This window comes from Elgaria multicarinata, chromosome 15, assembly GCF_023053635.1.
Source record: "Elgaria multicarinata webbii isolate HBS135686 ecotype San Diego chromosome 15, rElgMul1.1.pri, whole genome shotgun sequence".
NCBI classification, from domain to species: domain Eukaryota; kingdom Metazoa; phylum Chordata; class Lepidosauria; order Squamata; family Anguidae; genus Elgaria; species Elgaria multicarinata.
The window spans coordinates 7,774,903-7,790,485 of NC_086185.1; the positions used below are offsets into that span (position 1 = coordinate 7,774,903).

General features: G+C 41.1%; 1 protein-coding gene across 2 annotated transcripts in view; it reads left to right on the top strand.

The window, feature by feature from the left end:
* Positions 1 to 1,574: 1,574 nt before the first annotated feature.
* The window catches only part of ACSL4 (acyl-CoA synthetase long chain family member 4), a 52,208-nt gene continuing 38,199 nt past the window's right edge, over positions 1,575 to 15,583 (top strand). The window contains exon 1 of one of the 2 annotated variants that reach the window (XM_063141574.1): positions 1,575 to 1,636. The gene's annotated coding sequence lies outside the window, so the exon portion shown is untranslated. Of the gene's footprint in view, positions 1,637 to 7,761; positions 7,948 to 15,583 lie in introns of those variants that run through there. The other variant, XM_063141573.1, reaches the window with a different exon arrangement.

Here is a 15,583-nt window from a genome sequence, read left to right on the forward strand (position 1 = left end):
CTTACTTATCATAGTTCTGAGTTTATTAAAATCAGCTTTGCTAAAATGCAGAGTACGTGTATGGCTACACTCAACTTTTGTCTCCTTCATAATCAAGAATTCAAGTATGATGTGGTCACTTTCCCCCAGAGTTCCCGTAACTGCCACTTTATCCACTAAGTCATCCCTATTGGTCAATATCAAGTCAAGGATTGCCGATCCTCTAGTTCCTTCCTCCACTTTCTGTAGGAGAAAGTTATCACCCACACATGTCAGGAATTTCTTGGAAGGGCCACTTTTGGCAGTATTGGTCTCCCAACAGATATCAGGGTAATCCATATTAAGAAGGAAAGATGCAAAGTTTCCTGTTGATGCTGTGGTTAATAAACCATCCACAGCCCTAAAACAGCCCAAAGGTTGTGGATGGCTTGTTAATCACACCAATAACTCAACCTCACAGAGTTCAGACAACATGACAAGCCATGATGACTGCCCAACAGGGCTTGATTATTCAAAATAGCCGCCAGCAGATTATGAATAAATTATTGTTGTTGTTAATAACGGTGTTATAGAAATGTAAGCTCTTCTCTGGTAATAGCAGCGATATAGAAATTTAACAAATGAATTCATGATAATGGATTTGTTTTCAAATGAGAAGTGCTATATAAATATTGTGAATAAATTATCATAGTTTGAATAGCTGCAGTATAGAAACTTAAGAAATGAATTCATAATAATGGATTTGTTTTCAAATGAGAAGCGGTATATAAATATTGTGAATAAATTATCATAGTTTGAATAGCTGCAGTATAGAAACTTAAGAAATGAATTCATAATAATGGATTTGTTTCCAAATGAGAAACAGTATATAAATATTGTGAATAAATTATTATCATTGTTGGAATAGCTGCGGTATAGCAAGTTAATAAATGAATTCATAATAATGGATTAGTTTTCAAATGAGAAGCGGTATATAAATATTGTGAATATATTATTATTATTATTATTATTGTTAATAATATTAAAATAATATTATTGCTAATATTATGGCTAATAAGTACTGTTGTTAATATTATTGTTAATTAATTACTGTTACTTAATTAATTAATTACTGTTGTTAATATTATTGTTGATTTACCTTAATTGGGGGGGGGGTAGTTTTTATTTTATGGGCTTGGAGCAAGTAGTCCACACCTGTGAGATGTCGGGGCCCCCACCCCACCCCTACATAGGTGCCTGTGGCGACCACAGGTGCGTCCCTGGCAGGCCTGCCTCCCATTCGACCACGTCACCTCTGGCCACGGGGCCGCGTCTTCTCCGCCTCCTCCCTCACCTGCTCCGGCCGCCTCAGCATCGCCCTCCTCGTCGTCGCCCTCCACATCCACCACCGTCCCCCCCTCCGCTCTCCCCCCTCCGCTTACTACTCCGCGTCACGAACGCTCCTTCCTCCAAGGCTGCTTTTCACGTCAATCAGCAGCGCGCCCTGAGGATTGGCCGCGGCGCTTGGGCGCCCCTCCCCGTCGCTCGGCCCCTCAGCGGCGTCCCTCTCACTCCGCCTCCGGCTCAGCCATTTTAAACAGCGTGAGGCGGGCGCCGGAGCCGGCAAAGCAGCGCGTTCAGTTGCAGTCGTCTGGAGGAAGCGCTTCGTCCCCGTACGGTGAGCTTAGTCGGAGCCCTTTCATGAGAGGGGGAAGAGCCTCTTTTTTTTGGCGGGGGGAGCTCTAACCCTCCCCCCATCTTTGTGGGGGGAGAGCGGGGATAATAGGAAAGGGAAGCTGGACCCATTTCCCCGCATTGGGGGTGGGCACAGTCGCTGGGAAGGATAGATCCGCCTCCTCTCCCGGTGCACTTACCGAGCGTTTAGACGTAGGAAACTATAAGAAGAGCCACACAGGACCAGCTAGTCCAGCATCCTGTTCACACAGTGGCCAAACAGCCGTCGACCAGCAAAGCAGGACACCCCGCCCATGTTCCCCAGCAACACAGGCTCACTGCCTCGGATACTGGAAGTAGCACATAGCCACCAAGGCTAGTAGCCCTTGGTAGCCTTCTCCTCCGGGAATTTATCCAACCCCCTTTTAAAGCCGCCCAAATTGGTAGCCATCGCTACATCTGGTGGTAGTGAGTTCCATAGTTTAATTATGCATTGTGGGAGGAAGGACTTGCCTTTATTTGTACTGAATCTCCCATCAGTCAGGTTCTAGTATTTCGAGAGAGGGAGAAAAAATGCCTCCCTACCCACGTTCTCCACACCATGCATCATTTTGCACACTTCTTTTGTACACACCTTATCCTCCTTTTCCCCCCCACCAGGACTAGTAGCCCTTGATAGCCTTCTCCTCCGGGAATTTATCCAACCCCCTTTTAAAGCTGCCCAAATTGGTAGCCATTGCTACATCTGGTGGTAGTGAGTTCCATAGTTTAATTAACCCCTTTTATACACACCTTATCCTCCTTCCCCCCCCCCAAAGTATGGGTAAACTGATGTAAGCCCTGCTTAAAATAGACTCATTGAAATGAATTACGTTAGTCTTGACTCACTTAAGTCCCATTCATTACAATGGGGCTACTTTAAGTAGGGCTTATGTTGGATTTTACCCATCGTTTCCTCATTGTTTCCTATCTCCAAACACCTGGAAAATGGAATGTATGGGTAGAAAAGGGTGTCGCCTGCCACATTCTTGATTGACTTAACAATAGGTCTACTCTACGTATGGCTTATGTTGGTTTTTATCACATACTTCTCCTCATCCCTTCTTTCAAACTGTACCTATTGTGCACTTTCTTTCCTGTAGCAAGCCACCTGCGTTACCTGTGTACTTCGTACAGCCTTCTCCATCTCTTGTTATGAAAAAGCCTCCATCCCCATTTCCCCCCCCCCCATTTTTCCTCCTGATCTGGAAAATGAATTGATTAATCAGCTATAGGCTAATGATTAAGTATGCGAGAGCCCTCAAAGAAGTGTTGTATTGGTATTATATTTTATGCAAATTTCATAGATGTATTAAATTGGCTAGAACTCATGCACATAATTAATGTTTCTTTGATGGGGTGCACTTTCTCTGTGTGGAGAGAGAGAGTTGGGCTGCCCCCTCCTCCACCTACAGTGATTAAAGAAACGTTAATCACTAGGCTTTATCCAATCTGATGCCCTCCAGTTGGCTGGAGATGATGGCAGTTATAGTCCAACACATCTGAAAGGTGTCAGGTTGAAGAAAGCTGCCTTAGGGTGCAATCCTATGTATATTTAGACATTAAAAAGTTTTACAGTCCCCAGCATGCCCCAGCCAGCTGGGTGTTGTAGGACTTCTTTCAGTCTAAAAATGCAGGGGATTGCACCCTTACTCAGTTCTATGTCTGTATTTCGGCAGGTGCTCCATGAGATGGCAGCTGGTTTTATTTTATTAGCTTGGAGCAAGTCCAAATCTGTGAAATCCCACTCCCCAAACCCACTCCCCATAAAAGAGAGAGAGAGGGGTCCCCTGCCAGAAATCACTGTACTGCTGGCACTAAGGAGCCAAATGGGAGTATTTTAGGGGCATCTATGGATATGCCGGTTCCTAAGCCCCTTTGTTGTTTTGACATGCCCCCAACCTTGCCCTAGAGCTGGTTGGTTTAGTGGGGGAAAGAACAAGAAACAGTTAGAATAATAGAATAGTAGAGTTGGAAGGGGCCTACAAGGCCATCAAGCCCAACCCCCTGCTCATTGCCCCCACCTCACCTTCAAACCACAGAGTTTTGGATGTGGCAGTAATTCCCCTGTGGAATCTCCCACTCTCCGCTTCAGTGGGATAGCTCTGTAAATCTACAATTGCTTTTTCCTCATATGCAATCATTCACTCTCTCTCTTTTTTTAGATGATTCATTCTCTCTCATTAATACAATGTGGCAAGCATAATCTCGGAAGAAGCATTCTATTGTCCCTTGCACAGGATATAATGCTTCTTTTAAGATAACTTGTGTAAGGGTAGGTAGGTAATCTGTTGCAACAGAACTAACAGGCCTCAGGTATCGTAAAAGACTGCCAGATCAATTATGGCATAAAGCTTTCGTGAACTCTAGTTAGCCCACAAAAGCTTAGTTGAAAATATATATGTTGACATTTATGGTGCCACAAAATTCTCAGTTGTTCTTCTAAACTGCTATTTGCAGTACTTTTATTAAAAGTAATTTTGTTTAAAAAAAATGCCAGGAGCACCTCTTTAGTCATTCAGAACATTTTGTGCAGTACAATCTTGTGCATGTTCACACATAAGAATGTAAGAAAAGCAACGCTGAATCAGACTGAAGGCCTGTCTAGTCCAGCATTTTGTTTCCACATTTGCCAATCAGATACCTATGGGAAGCATGCAAGTGGGACATGAGTGCAACAGCATCCTCTCTCTTGTGTTTCCCAGGGTACACTGCTTCTAATACTAAAGGTAATACAGAGCCATCATGTAAACTACCCATTCATAATATTACTCTCCGTGAATTTGTCTAATCCACTTTTAAAGCCATCCGGGTTGGTGGCCATACATCTGAATTTCATAGAAAAATGTGCTGTGTGAAGAAGCCCTTTCATTTGTCCTGCATCTTTCACAAGTTAAGTTTATTGCATGACCCTGTTTTCTAGTATTGTGTGTGTGAGAGAAAAATGTCTCTGTATCCACATCCTCCACAGTACCCATAATTTTATACACTTCTTTCACATTCTCCCTTTCTCAGCATTTTTCTAAGCTAAAGATCACCAAATGTTGTGACCTTTCCTCAAAGGGCACTTGCTTTAGCCCCTTTGAGGTTCCTCCTTTCTGCACCTTTTCTAACTCTACAATATCCATTTAGAACTGTAGTGACAAAAACTGAACACAGTATTCCAAGTGTGGTCACACCATCGATTTGTATAGGGGCATTATGATATAGGCAGTTTTATTCTCAGTTCCTTTCCTAATGAACTCCTTTGCCAGCAGCTACATTCTCAGGCAACATTTTCATCATTCTATCCACCACAACTCCAAGATCCCTTCCTTGGTCAGTCACTGCCAGCTCAGACCCCATAAATGTATGTAACGATTTATTTATTTTGCCCCAAGCGACTTTATGCTTGCTTACATTGAACCACATTTCTTTTTAATGCCCATTTCCCCAGTTTGGAAGACATCCTTTGGGAACTCTTCGCAATCCCTTTTTGTTTTAACCATCTTCACTAGTTCGGTATCATTCTCAAACCTGGTCTCACTGCTCACCCCAAACTCCAGCTTATTTATTAACATTTTTAAAAGAACATATTTATTACAGATATTTCTTTTCATAGGTTTTAAAATGTATATGTTTTAAGTTTTGTAAGGCCACGTTGAGGCCCAGTATTGGGCAAAAGGTGGGATACAAATTATTATTACGGGACCTCTTGTTCACTCAGAAATAAATCCACTGTGCTCAATAGAGCGTAGTCCCATGTAAGTGTGTTTTGGATTGCAGCCTTAGTTAATGCAGCCAATTGATTGGTTAAACTGAGCAGTTCTCAAATATATATGAAGAGCTTGCATTCCTCAGATGTAGCAGGTAGGCAATGATGCCTTGCCAGAGAAAGGAGCCAAGTACACTGCACCTGAGGGATGGGCTTACCTGTTTTCTTTGTGTTGCATCTGGAAGGGTATGAGTGTCTGTTTGTGCATGTTTGAAGGGTTGTCATGGGTTTTTGTTTTCAACAGTGTATGTATTTCAATAAACAGTGTACAGTACTTAAGAGTCCAAGAGGTAGATATTGTTGTTCCTTTTGTATTTAATTAGCTTTTGTTGTTATATGTCCTATCACCTTAGGCTACATATTGAGTAAGGAGACTAACAGCACTGTCACTTGCACATCTACTATTCCCAGGTAAGTGTATATATGCTGCTATCGTATATATATTTACCCGGGACTAAGTTTCATTGAAAAGAGTAGAACTTGTTTCTATGTAGACAAGCTTTGGCTTTATTTAATAATAATAATAATAATAATAATAATAATAAAATAAAAATTATTTCTTACCCTCCTCTCCATTTGCATCGAGGTGGGCAGCAACAATAAGTATAAAAACATAAAATTCATTAAAAACATAGTACATATTATTAAAATATCCTAAAATTCCCTTGGGTAGGCCTGTGGAAGGTATTTTGTAAAATACCTTCCTGTATAATCCAATCTACGCATGTTTTACTATGGATTTGAAGAGGGAAATCTAATATGGGATATAGCCATAATTGAGCTAGTAAGGTCTAATTCTCCTCCATGTCCTGGTCAGCAAAATGGCTTCCAGCCCATTCAGTAACTTATGTGAGAAATTGTTTCATAATAGGTCTTTTCCATTGGGAAACTACATGTACAGGCTTTCATTTCTTGGAAATTGGCAATCATAATACATTGATCACTATAAAGGTGTACATTTATGGGCTTAGGAAAAAAAAGGTTGAGTAGCAATGTTAGGGAAGAGGGAGGTGCAGAAACAGGACTGGGACAGAATGAAAAGCAAAAACTAAAGATTTGAAAAACTGAATAAGAACAAAAATCAGAAGAGGAAGAGAGGAATGAGAAAGGCAGGACGAGACAACATGGGTATATGGTTCTGAAAGAATACTGCAAGAGTAGAAGCTAGTCGTGTGGGTTTGCATGTAACAGCAATTGGGTTGGGAGGGCTATGGAGGAGCAAGCAAGTGCACTGCTCCCTACTGGCTCACAACTTCTCCCTGCTTGCAGTGCCCTGTTCCTGGGTTGTTTGAGGTGGCGTCCAAACCCAGAACCCTGGATTGGTTGAAGGACAAACAACCCAGAGTTCTGGGTACAGAGCTTTCCTGGATTGGTTGAGAAACCAGATGCAAACTGGAAGCGGCAAATGGGAGACAGTTTGCTCCTGCATGGCCCTGACAACCCATGAGTTGTCATTAGGGGCGAACCGGGCCATTGAAAGGTAGCATAGAACTTGTAGTTGAGAAAAAAAGCATCCATAACCATAACTAATGAAGCTGTGATGGGGATTGCGTTCCACATGTTGAGGAAGTATATACCTGCCCATCTGGATTGGTGGCTCTGATTTCTAGATGTTGCAGGTTGTTTCAAGGTGTTCCAGATATCCTTCTTAGCAGTAGTGGGGTGAATATATGTGGGGGCATGTTAACCAGGAAGAGCTTTCCTGTCAGTGTGAAAGACATTTTCAGAACCATCACAAATACATTCTGTATGTAGTGTGAAGTGGAACTGTAGTACTGTGGGAAATGGATTTTGACTTGGAAAGCATTTGGCATTTTGCCTTCACTTGTGCCTCAGGTACTTGATGAAGGATGCAAAGCAGGTAGCATTAAATTTCCTCACCATTACTATGCCCTGCTTTAATTCTTAGTCTTCCTTATTTCTCTCCCTTCCCTCTTTTGTTTGTTAATTGTAGCAATGTATTGCACTACCAGGTGTTTAGACTTTGTTCTTTTTGAGGCAGGGAGACTATATCTGTTGTCTGTGATGTGCCTTAAATTGTCGTATTTGGGATTACAAGCCCCTCTCTATGATCTGGTTCTGGCCTTTGTCCAGCTGAAGTACCTCCCTCAGTGACTGAATGAGAAGTAAGTGCTTCTTTGTGATTCTTGCCCTGAATCAGTAGCATCTTTCTGGATTCAGGCCAGATGGCTCCCTCTGGAACTTGAGAGTTCAGCAGCACAATCTCCTCCTTCTCACGCCCCCTTCCTAGACGCAGCTTAGGAGGCTGGGCTCCGGATGTGGCCTGATGCTGATGCAACAAGCCGAGAAAAAAAAAGGGGGGGGGAGGGACCAGAAAAATGTGAATCACTGCTTAGCATCATCCAAGGCTGCGTATTTCATCTTCTCCATTATGATAAGAGTGGACCCTGGAGCAAAATGAGCAAGTGTTCTCTTTCTCTTGGGGTAATAGATCATCAGCTTTATTTTACGTTCTCTTGGAAACCGATTGGTGCATGTGGCTTTCCTTGATCTGATAAAAAGTAAGCTTTCTATTTAGTGTACAAATAAATAGATTTATTTATTTAATGTACAAATTTAGTGTACACAGTTTTTACAAGAACTGTGTCTTGCAAAAGTAGTTATTGATATGACAGCAGTTTTCCCAATTGTGTAGATACAGAGCAATTATCTCAGCACTGCCTGGCATTAAATTGTTGTCTGCTTTTTCTTTCTTTTCTTTTCTTGCTTCTTTTCTTTTGGTGTCTGTCTTTGCATTATTGAAGACCATTTTTAAATTATTTTTGTTAACCTGCCACTCTAGTTCTGTTTTGACACGTTGTGTTTTAACGAAGCATTCTCCAAAATGGGCACTTTAGTGTAAGGACAGGCAAATTGGCCATGTCCTACCATACAGGGTTGATTGCAGAAAATAGTTAGCTGACTTTGTTATTTATTAGTGTTATGTACATACTACCTTAATTTGATTTGTTTTAGGCAACAAATATAGGCAGTTCTGCTTTTTCACTTCCTGTCATTTCATATAAAATACTGGAAAGGGGTGGGAGGGGTTAGGGTTAGGAGAAATAGATAAGATTATTAACTCCAGTAAATTCCATTGATTTCATTGGCACTCATTACCAGGTAAATGGATATAGAATTGCAAATTAAAGGGCTTTTTTTCTTGGATTCCAGTAAGTGAATTGAATCTCCTACATTAAATTATCAAGTATTTGCCTCTGGTCAAAGTTTTTGTTTTGGATTAGAAGGGCAAATAAAACAAACTGTTGAGATAAACTTGATTTGGAAACTTGATTTTTCAGATATGCATACTTTGTATATGTATGTACTGGTAAACATAGCAAGTTTTGTATAATCTGTAGAACTTTTGCTTCCTTGCTGAAGTTAGCTAGTGGCCCTGTTCAGGAGACACCTTAAACCACAGCTTTAACCACTGTGAATAAGGCAAAAAGACTTACTTACTTGAAGCTGGGGTTTAAGGTGTCTTCTGAACAGGGCCTAATTTGGGTTATTGACTAGCTGATTTAGGCTGATTGAAAAATTGCTGAGTAAGGTTTGATGATAGCTGTGAAGCTCTTCATTCATGATTGATGGGAACACTTTGATATTAGAAGCTTACACAAAGGGGTATGTTATATTGATCTAAGAAAAATTGCTTAACTAAATGACTGTTTATCACAAAGGTGTGTCCTTAAAATAGCAATCCGGGTAAGATGCTTAATTATGCATGCCTACTCAGAAGGAAGTCCCACTGTGTAGGGTGTACTTCTATGGATGAGTATATAATGTAAATGTATCAGGATATAAATTCTGTTGAATATTTAAATAAAATATTAGTATTTGCTGGATAATGTCTAAATTAGTCTGTTGTTGTTGGGGGGAATACTCAGGATATAAACTTTACTTTTTTAAAGCCCTGCACTGAATAGCTGAAATATTTGTGTGACTTTCCACTGCATATGTAGTTGTTTGTTTAGTCTTGGGATTTTGTTTCTAGTTCGGCTTGCTTTTTATGGAAAAGAAATTTGAGTATAGGAGTCAGTTCCTACAAGGGTACTGGATTAACAATAGTTTCAACATGCTTTTGTATTTAAATGGCTGATTTGCTTCTGGCCTTTTTTTGCCTAACCATGACTGTTTTGTAACAGTACAGGCATTCTGCTTCCTAGAATCTGGGTGACTAAATAGTCCTTCTTCTGCTTTTCTAAAGGGCATGCTGATCCTACTAACATGAAACATGCAAATGCTCCTTGCTCACATTGTTCTCATTTTGTTTTGTAACCTAATCATTCATAGTTTTAGAGACTGAATGTATGAAAGGGCAGAGACTTTGTCAGACTTGTGCTCTGAGCATAACTATTTTAATTAAGGCTGTTAAAGAGCAGGTGGATATTCTGTTGAATGATTGCTCAAGGAAGCGTGGTTGCCTTTTGAGTTCCTGTGTGTAGTGTTTCTGGGAAAGCATTCACAGGTTGACCTGGTTTGCATATCATGGCAGCAATTTCTGAGTTACATAACTCAGAAATTACCAGGGATGGGCAGAGTACACGAGCAATTTCAATTAACAACCCAGGAATGCCCTGTTCTGGGTTGTTTCATGATGTCGAAACTGAGAAACTCTGGATTATTTATGCATTAAACAAACCAGAGCTACTCAAACAGTTGCTCATTGTTTGTTGTTGGGTTAACTTTGGGTTATTTAATCCCTAAATGACCCTGTGTTTCTGGGTTCAGATGTCACGGAACAACCCAGGCATTCCTGGCTTATTAATTGAAATTGGCAATGGCTCGCACACACCAACCCAGGAATTGCCACCATTTTTGTCCCATTAGTATTTGACCTGAAATATTTGATGGGGGAAATGAAAGCACTACTGGAGATAGGCTGCTGCAACACTACGCTGGGATGCTTATTTTGCTAGCCGATCCCTGCCAATATAGTAGCGGTGTATCTTTTCTCCTGGCATGATTGCTGTGCCCATGATGCAGCAGGCTGTATGAAGTTGAGTATCCTGCTTGACCAGTTTCAAAGGAATCCCTCTGTGTGCTTTATATCTTTGCTATCTCTTAAGAACTTTATATCTTTGCATTTATAACTGGTTTTGAATCTACAGAGAACATCTCATTGAGGTTATTTTCCTGTTATGTTGAATTACTGTTTGGCCTCGGGTTTTATGCAGTGGTTGTTCGTTGTTTGTTACTAATTTAATACATATCTTATTAGCAGTACCTTTAAGACTTCTCAAAATTTGGATGTTGATCAGGTGTTTCAGTAGTTGCATCAATTCCACCACATTATTAAGCTATGATAAAAACCAAAAAAACCAAAACATTGACTTTGGATGGAAGATAAAATTCTTGCAGAGTTCTGCTAAATATGATTTTAGATTTGCTTTCTACTCATTTCAAAAGGTGGTATGCTCTTTTAACTTTCAAGAGAATCATTTAGAACATCACCATGAAGGAACAAATGTTTTGTATCACTCAAAGTAACTGAACAGAACAATGAAACTTGGAGGCAACTGATTCAAAAGTAGAGCAGGTTTATTCAGTCCTATTATAGCCATACTTATGGGGCAGAAAAAGGACTGCAAATCCCCCTGCCTGCCCCAATACTTCGCTTATTTGGACACTACAATAAGAGAAGCAAAATGTAATTATGTGTGTAGATTTGTCCATCAAATACAACTAGAGGTTTTTGGTAACATGAACCCGCATAAAATAGGGGCATGTAAGAGGGATACCCCCAGACCTAGCAGGTGGCTAAGGGTCAGGACATTCAGTAAGCAAAAAAGTCTAATAACAAGGCACCAGAAGCAGCTACGGAGTGTCATTGATGGGAGTGGCAGGAAGGAACCAAGACCTTAGGATACGTATAAGATGGTTCTGGGCATGGCTGGACTGCAGGGCTGGAGAATAGAAGAAATGAGTGGGATGGCTAGCAAAGGATATTCTTACAAGACTTTCCTAAAGCAGGCTTAGATGGGCTTGGGGTGGACAGTGTGTAGCCTGTGGGCTGCATGCAACCCATGAAGTCCATTTGTGCAGCCTCCTATGTGTCTCTCCTGCTTCCAAAATCACTGCTAAGGAGATATAAAGTGGCTGCAAGCCTCTTCTCATTCCTCATCCCCCCCAAGGATAACCATGGTTATGCTCCTCTCCTTTTTTCAGAGTGCTTCCTTTCCTCCTTATCTCCCCCCACCCCGCCACCAAACCACCAAAATTGCTCTCTTACCTCCCCCCCCCCCACGTTCCCACAAAACTCCTCTTCTTTCCAGAATCTCCATCCTGTGAGAGATACTCTGTTCTTCACTCTCTATGCTGCAGGAGGTTTTTCTGTCCTGGGACTATAGAGGTGCCTGTTGCTGCTGTTATTGGATAAGTAAAATCATTAAGGGTCAGTAAGGGCGCTGGGGGGTGAGGATGGGGTTGACCAGTGGTCTGTGTGTGCATGCACACAGCACATGTGCACCCCCCCGGCCACCCTCACAACATCTCATGCAACTCTAAGGGCCATATAAGTTCCCCACCTCTGAGTTAAGGTGACGCAACTCCCTTGCGCTGGCAAAGTGCTGTCATTTAATGGGCAGTGTTCATTTTCTGTCCTCTAAGGACAGCGACACTTCAGTTTCTCTTAATGTGCTGTGTTGTCTTACACAGGTTGGCACAAAGATTGCAGGCACACTAAACTAGATGATGGTTAACTCTGAGAGAACCTAATAATGCTGGGTGTTGTTTTTAAAGGAACAAGTGTTTTCATCTTACAGATATACTTGACTCTTTCATCCCATTATTGCTGCTTACGTAGACTGAGAATTTGTTATTTAATTTGGTATTTAACAATCTAGGAGTCATGCTATTTCAATAAATATATTGATATGAAGGCTAGAGGTTTTAAAAGTTGTTTCTTCTCTATTGAATTAGGAGAGGATCATTTTATTAAATGTGCATAGCCTTTTAAATGTGTATAGACTTCTGTATAAGGCAGTAATACTAGCTAATCCAGAAGCCTAGTTTTGAAAGGGAAAAAAGCTTTGGAAACTATTCCTTGTTTCACTTGGTAGTTTGTATAACCTGCAGTGTGAATAGAGGGTAGTTTGCATAACTGAATAAATGCTTTTTTAAAAATGGTATGAATTGGGGACAATGGAAGAAACAACACAAATAATATCTATCCTGTTTCTAGTTCTTTTAAATGGATTTCTGCCAGTAAATGATACTCATATCTCAGTTTTTCAAGTCTGAATGTGTGGAGATATAAGATGCATATGCTTCTGTTGCTTGGCAAGCAGCTTCCGTTGGGATGGTGATGAAAACAATTATATAGATGCTTGAAGACAAGAATAAATTGTTTTATTTTATTATAGTAAGGTAACAGTATTGCAATTTAAAGGTAGCAGTACAGTAATTTAAAATAGAGAAGAGAAACCATTAAAAATCCAGCCCACCATCTTCAACCAAAGGGAGAATGGAATGGAACTAAATGTACTTCCTTTGGAGGGGAGTTCCACAGATATGGTGCCACCACTGTAGAGGCCCTATCTCTTGAGATTGCAAGACTGACATCACACTCTATTAAATTCATAGAATCATAGAATAGTAGAGTTAGAAGGGGCCTATAAGGCCATCTAGTGCAGAAACCCACCCTAAAGCATACCTAACAAATGGTTGTCCAGCTGCATCTTGAATGTCTCTAGTGTGGGAGAGCCCACAACCTCCCTAGGTAACTGATTCCATTGCCGTACTGCTCTAACAGTGAGGGAGTTTTTCCTGCTGTCCAGCCGGAATCTGGCTTCCTTTAATTGAGCCCATTATTCCATGTCCTGCACTCTGGGAGGATCGAGAAGAGATCCTGGCCCTCCTCTGTGTGACAACCTTTCAAGTCTTTGAAGAGTGCTATCATGTCTCCCCTCAATCTTCTCTTCTCCAGGCTAAACATGCCCAGTTCTTTCAGTCTCTCTTCATAGGGCTTTGTTTCCAGACCCCTGATCATCCTGGTTGCCGTACTCTGAACATGCTCCAGCTTGTCTGCATCCTTCTTGAATTGTGGAGCCCAGAACTGGACACAATACTCTAGATGAGGTCTAACAGAGAGGAACCAGTACCTCACGCGATTTGGAAGCTATGCTTCTATTAATGCAGCCCAAAATAGCATTTGCTCTTTTTTTTGCACGAAGAGGCCTCTGACTCATTCATATGAACCAGGCAGGTTTGTATGAATGTGTGCAACCTCTCAAGTATACTGTTCCAAAACTGTTTAAGGCTTTACAATTAATATCCAGGTCCACGACATCCCATTCGTGCCTTCCTAAAACAAACTGTCTTTACCATCCTTCTTAAATATGGCAGCGAATTGACAAGATTAACATTTCTGGGCTGCTTGTTCTAAAAGCCTTGTAACGTTATGGAGATAGGTGTGGTCCCTGTGGCCATCCATCATACTTCCAATGGTGGCAGTCCCCCTTACAGACACGTCTTGGATGATTCTAAATCAAAGGGATGGATATATGTGGAAAGGCTTTCTTTCAGATACGAAGGTCATGTAGGGTTTAAATTAAAGATTAATATCAGCACTTTGAATTCTGCCTGGAAACAAGCTGGCAACCGGTTTAGCTTCTTCAGGACTTGGGGGAAAGTCCCTTGGTAAAACAGTTGTTTCTTAGCAACCTAGTTGCTGCATTCAGATGATGTTAAAAGTCATGATGTCTGCCTGGTCAGAGTTAAACCCTAGCCCTCAAAAACTCGAGTGCTAACCCTCATGCCTTGTTTAAGCGTGATCGCTGCTGAGACCAGGCAGCGCTCCCCAAACTCTCAAGATCGCAAACGCTCCAAGTGCATTCTAGATGAGCAAATAAGATGCAGAGATAAAGACTGTACATCCATGTTTATGTTTTAAGCACAAAAATAAGCCTTATCAACTAACTTACCTAGGAAACCTACACAGCTTTGCCCTTTGTTTGCTTGTTAAAAGGCTTGATTCTACATCTGCTCACATCAGGGCAATTATTTCTTGCCTCCAGGCTAGGAGGGGAGTTGTTGTTTGCATTCCTACCCATGATGCTGAGCAGTCTCAGTGACACTTTCAGAAACCTGCCTAATAGATATAGAACCCAAAACAGCAGTGCCGCTCATGGCCAGAAAACAATATTGCTTTTGTTATAGCTTGGAAAAAATGAGACCAAGGGGAGACATGATAGAGGTGTACAAAATTATGCATGATATGGAGAATGTGGACAGGGAGACATTTTTCTCCCTCTCTCAAAATACTAGAACCCGGGATCATCCCATGAAGCTGATTGGTGGGAGATCCAGGACAAATAAAAGGAAGGGCTTCTTCACACAGCGCAGAGTTAAATTATGGAACTCACTACCACAAGATGTAGTGATGGCCACCAATTTGGATGGCTTTTAAAGGGGGTTGGATAAATTCCTGTAGGTGAAGGCTATCCATGGCTACTAGCCCTGATGGGTTATGTGCTGTCTCCAGTATTCGAGGCAGTAAGCCTGTGTGCACCAGTTGCTGGGGAACATGGGTGGGAGGGTGCTGTTGCACTGTGTCCTGCTTGTTCATCCCTGGCCAATGGCTGGTGCTGGACTAGATGGACCCTTGGTCTGATCCAGCCTCAGGGCACTTCTGATGTTCTTCTTATGTTCTTATATTTCAAATACTTTTGGAAAACAATGGTATTTACCATCTAAATGGAAAGACATTTGTGTGTATAGTTGCAAAAGTAATTCAGGTTTTGAGAGTAAATAAAAATATTTGGCCACTCCTGATAATTATATCTATTATGCTTTTAAGGATACTAATCCTTCCAAAGCAGTTTATAAGTAAAATCAAAATAATTAATAAAATCAGTCTAAAATGAAATTAAAACATAACAGGCCATCAGGTGCCTTTCCACAGGGCAGTTTGCAGCAGTTGGTCCTTGGTAAAGATGGAGGTACAGTCCAAGTAGACAGATTCTGAGATATTCTTAGCCTGCCTCCTTTGCTTATTGCATTTAACATGCATTCAAGTGGACACCCTTCAAAGTTAATGAAGTAGTGAGAGTTTAGTTACAGCCTTTCAAGAACTCATTTCTATTTTTAATAAAATTGGTGTTTTTATCTCTTAAGAAATGTTCTTGTATATCTTTCAAATATTTTAATAGCAGT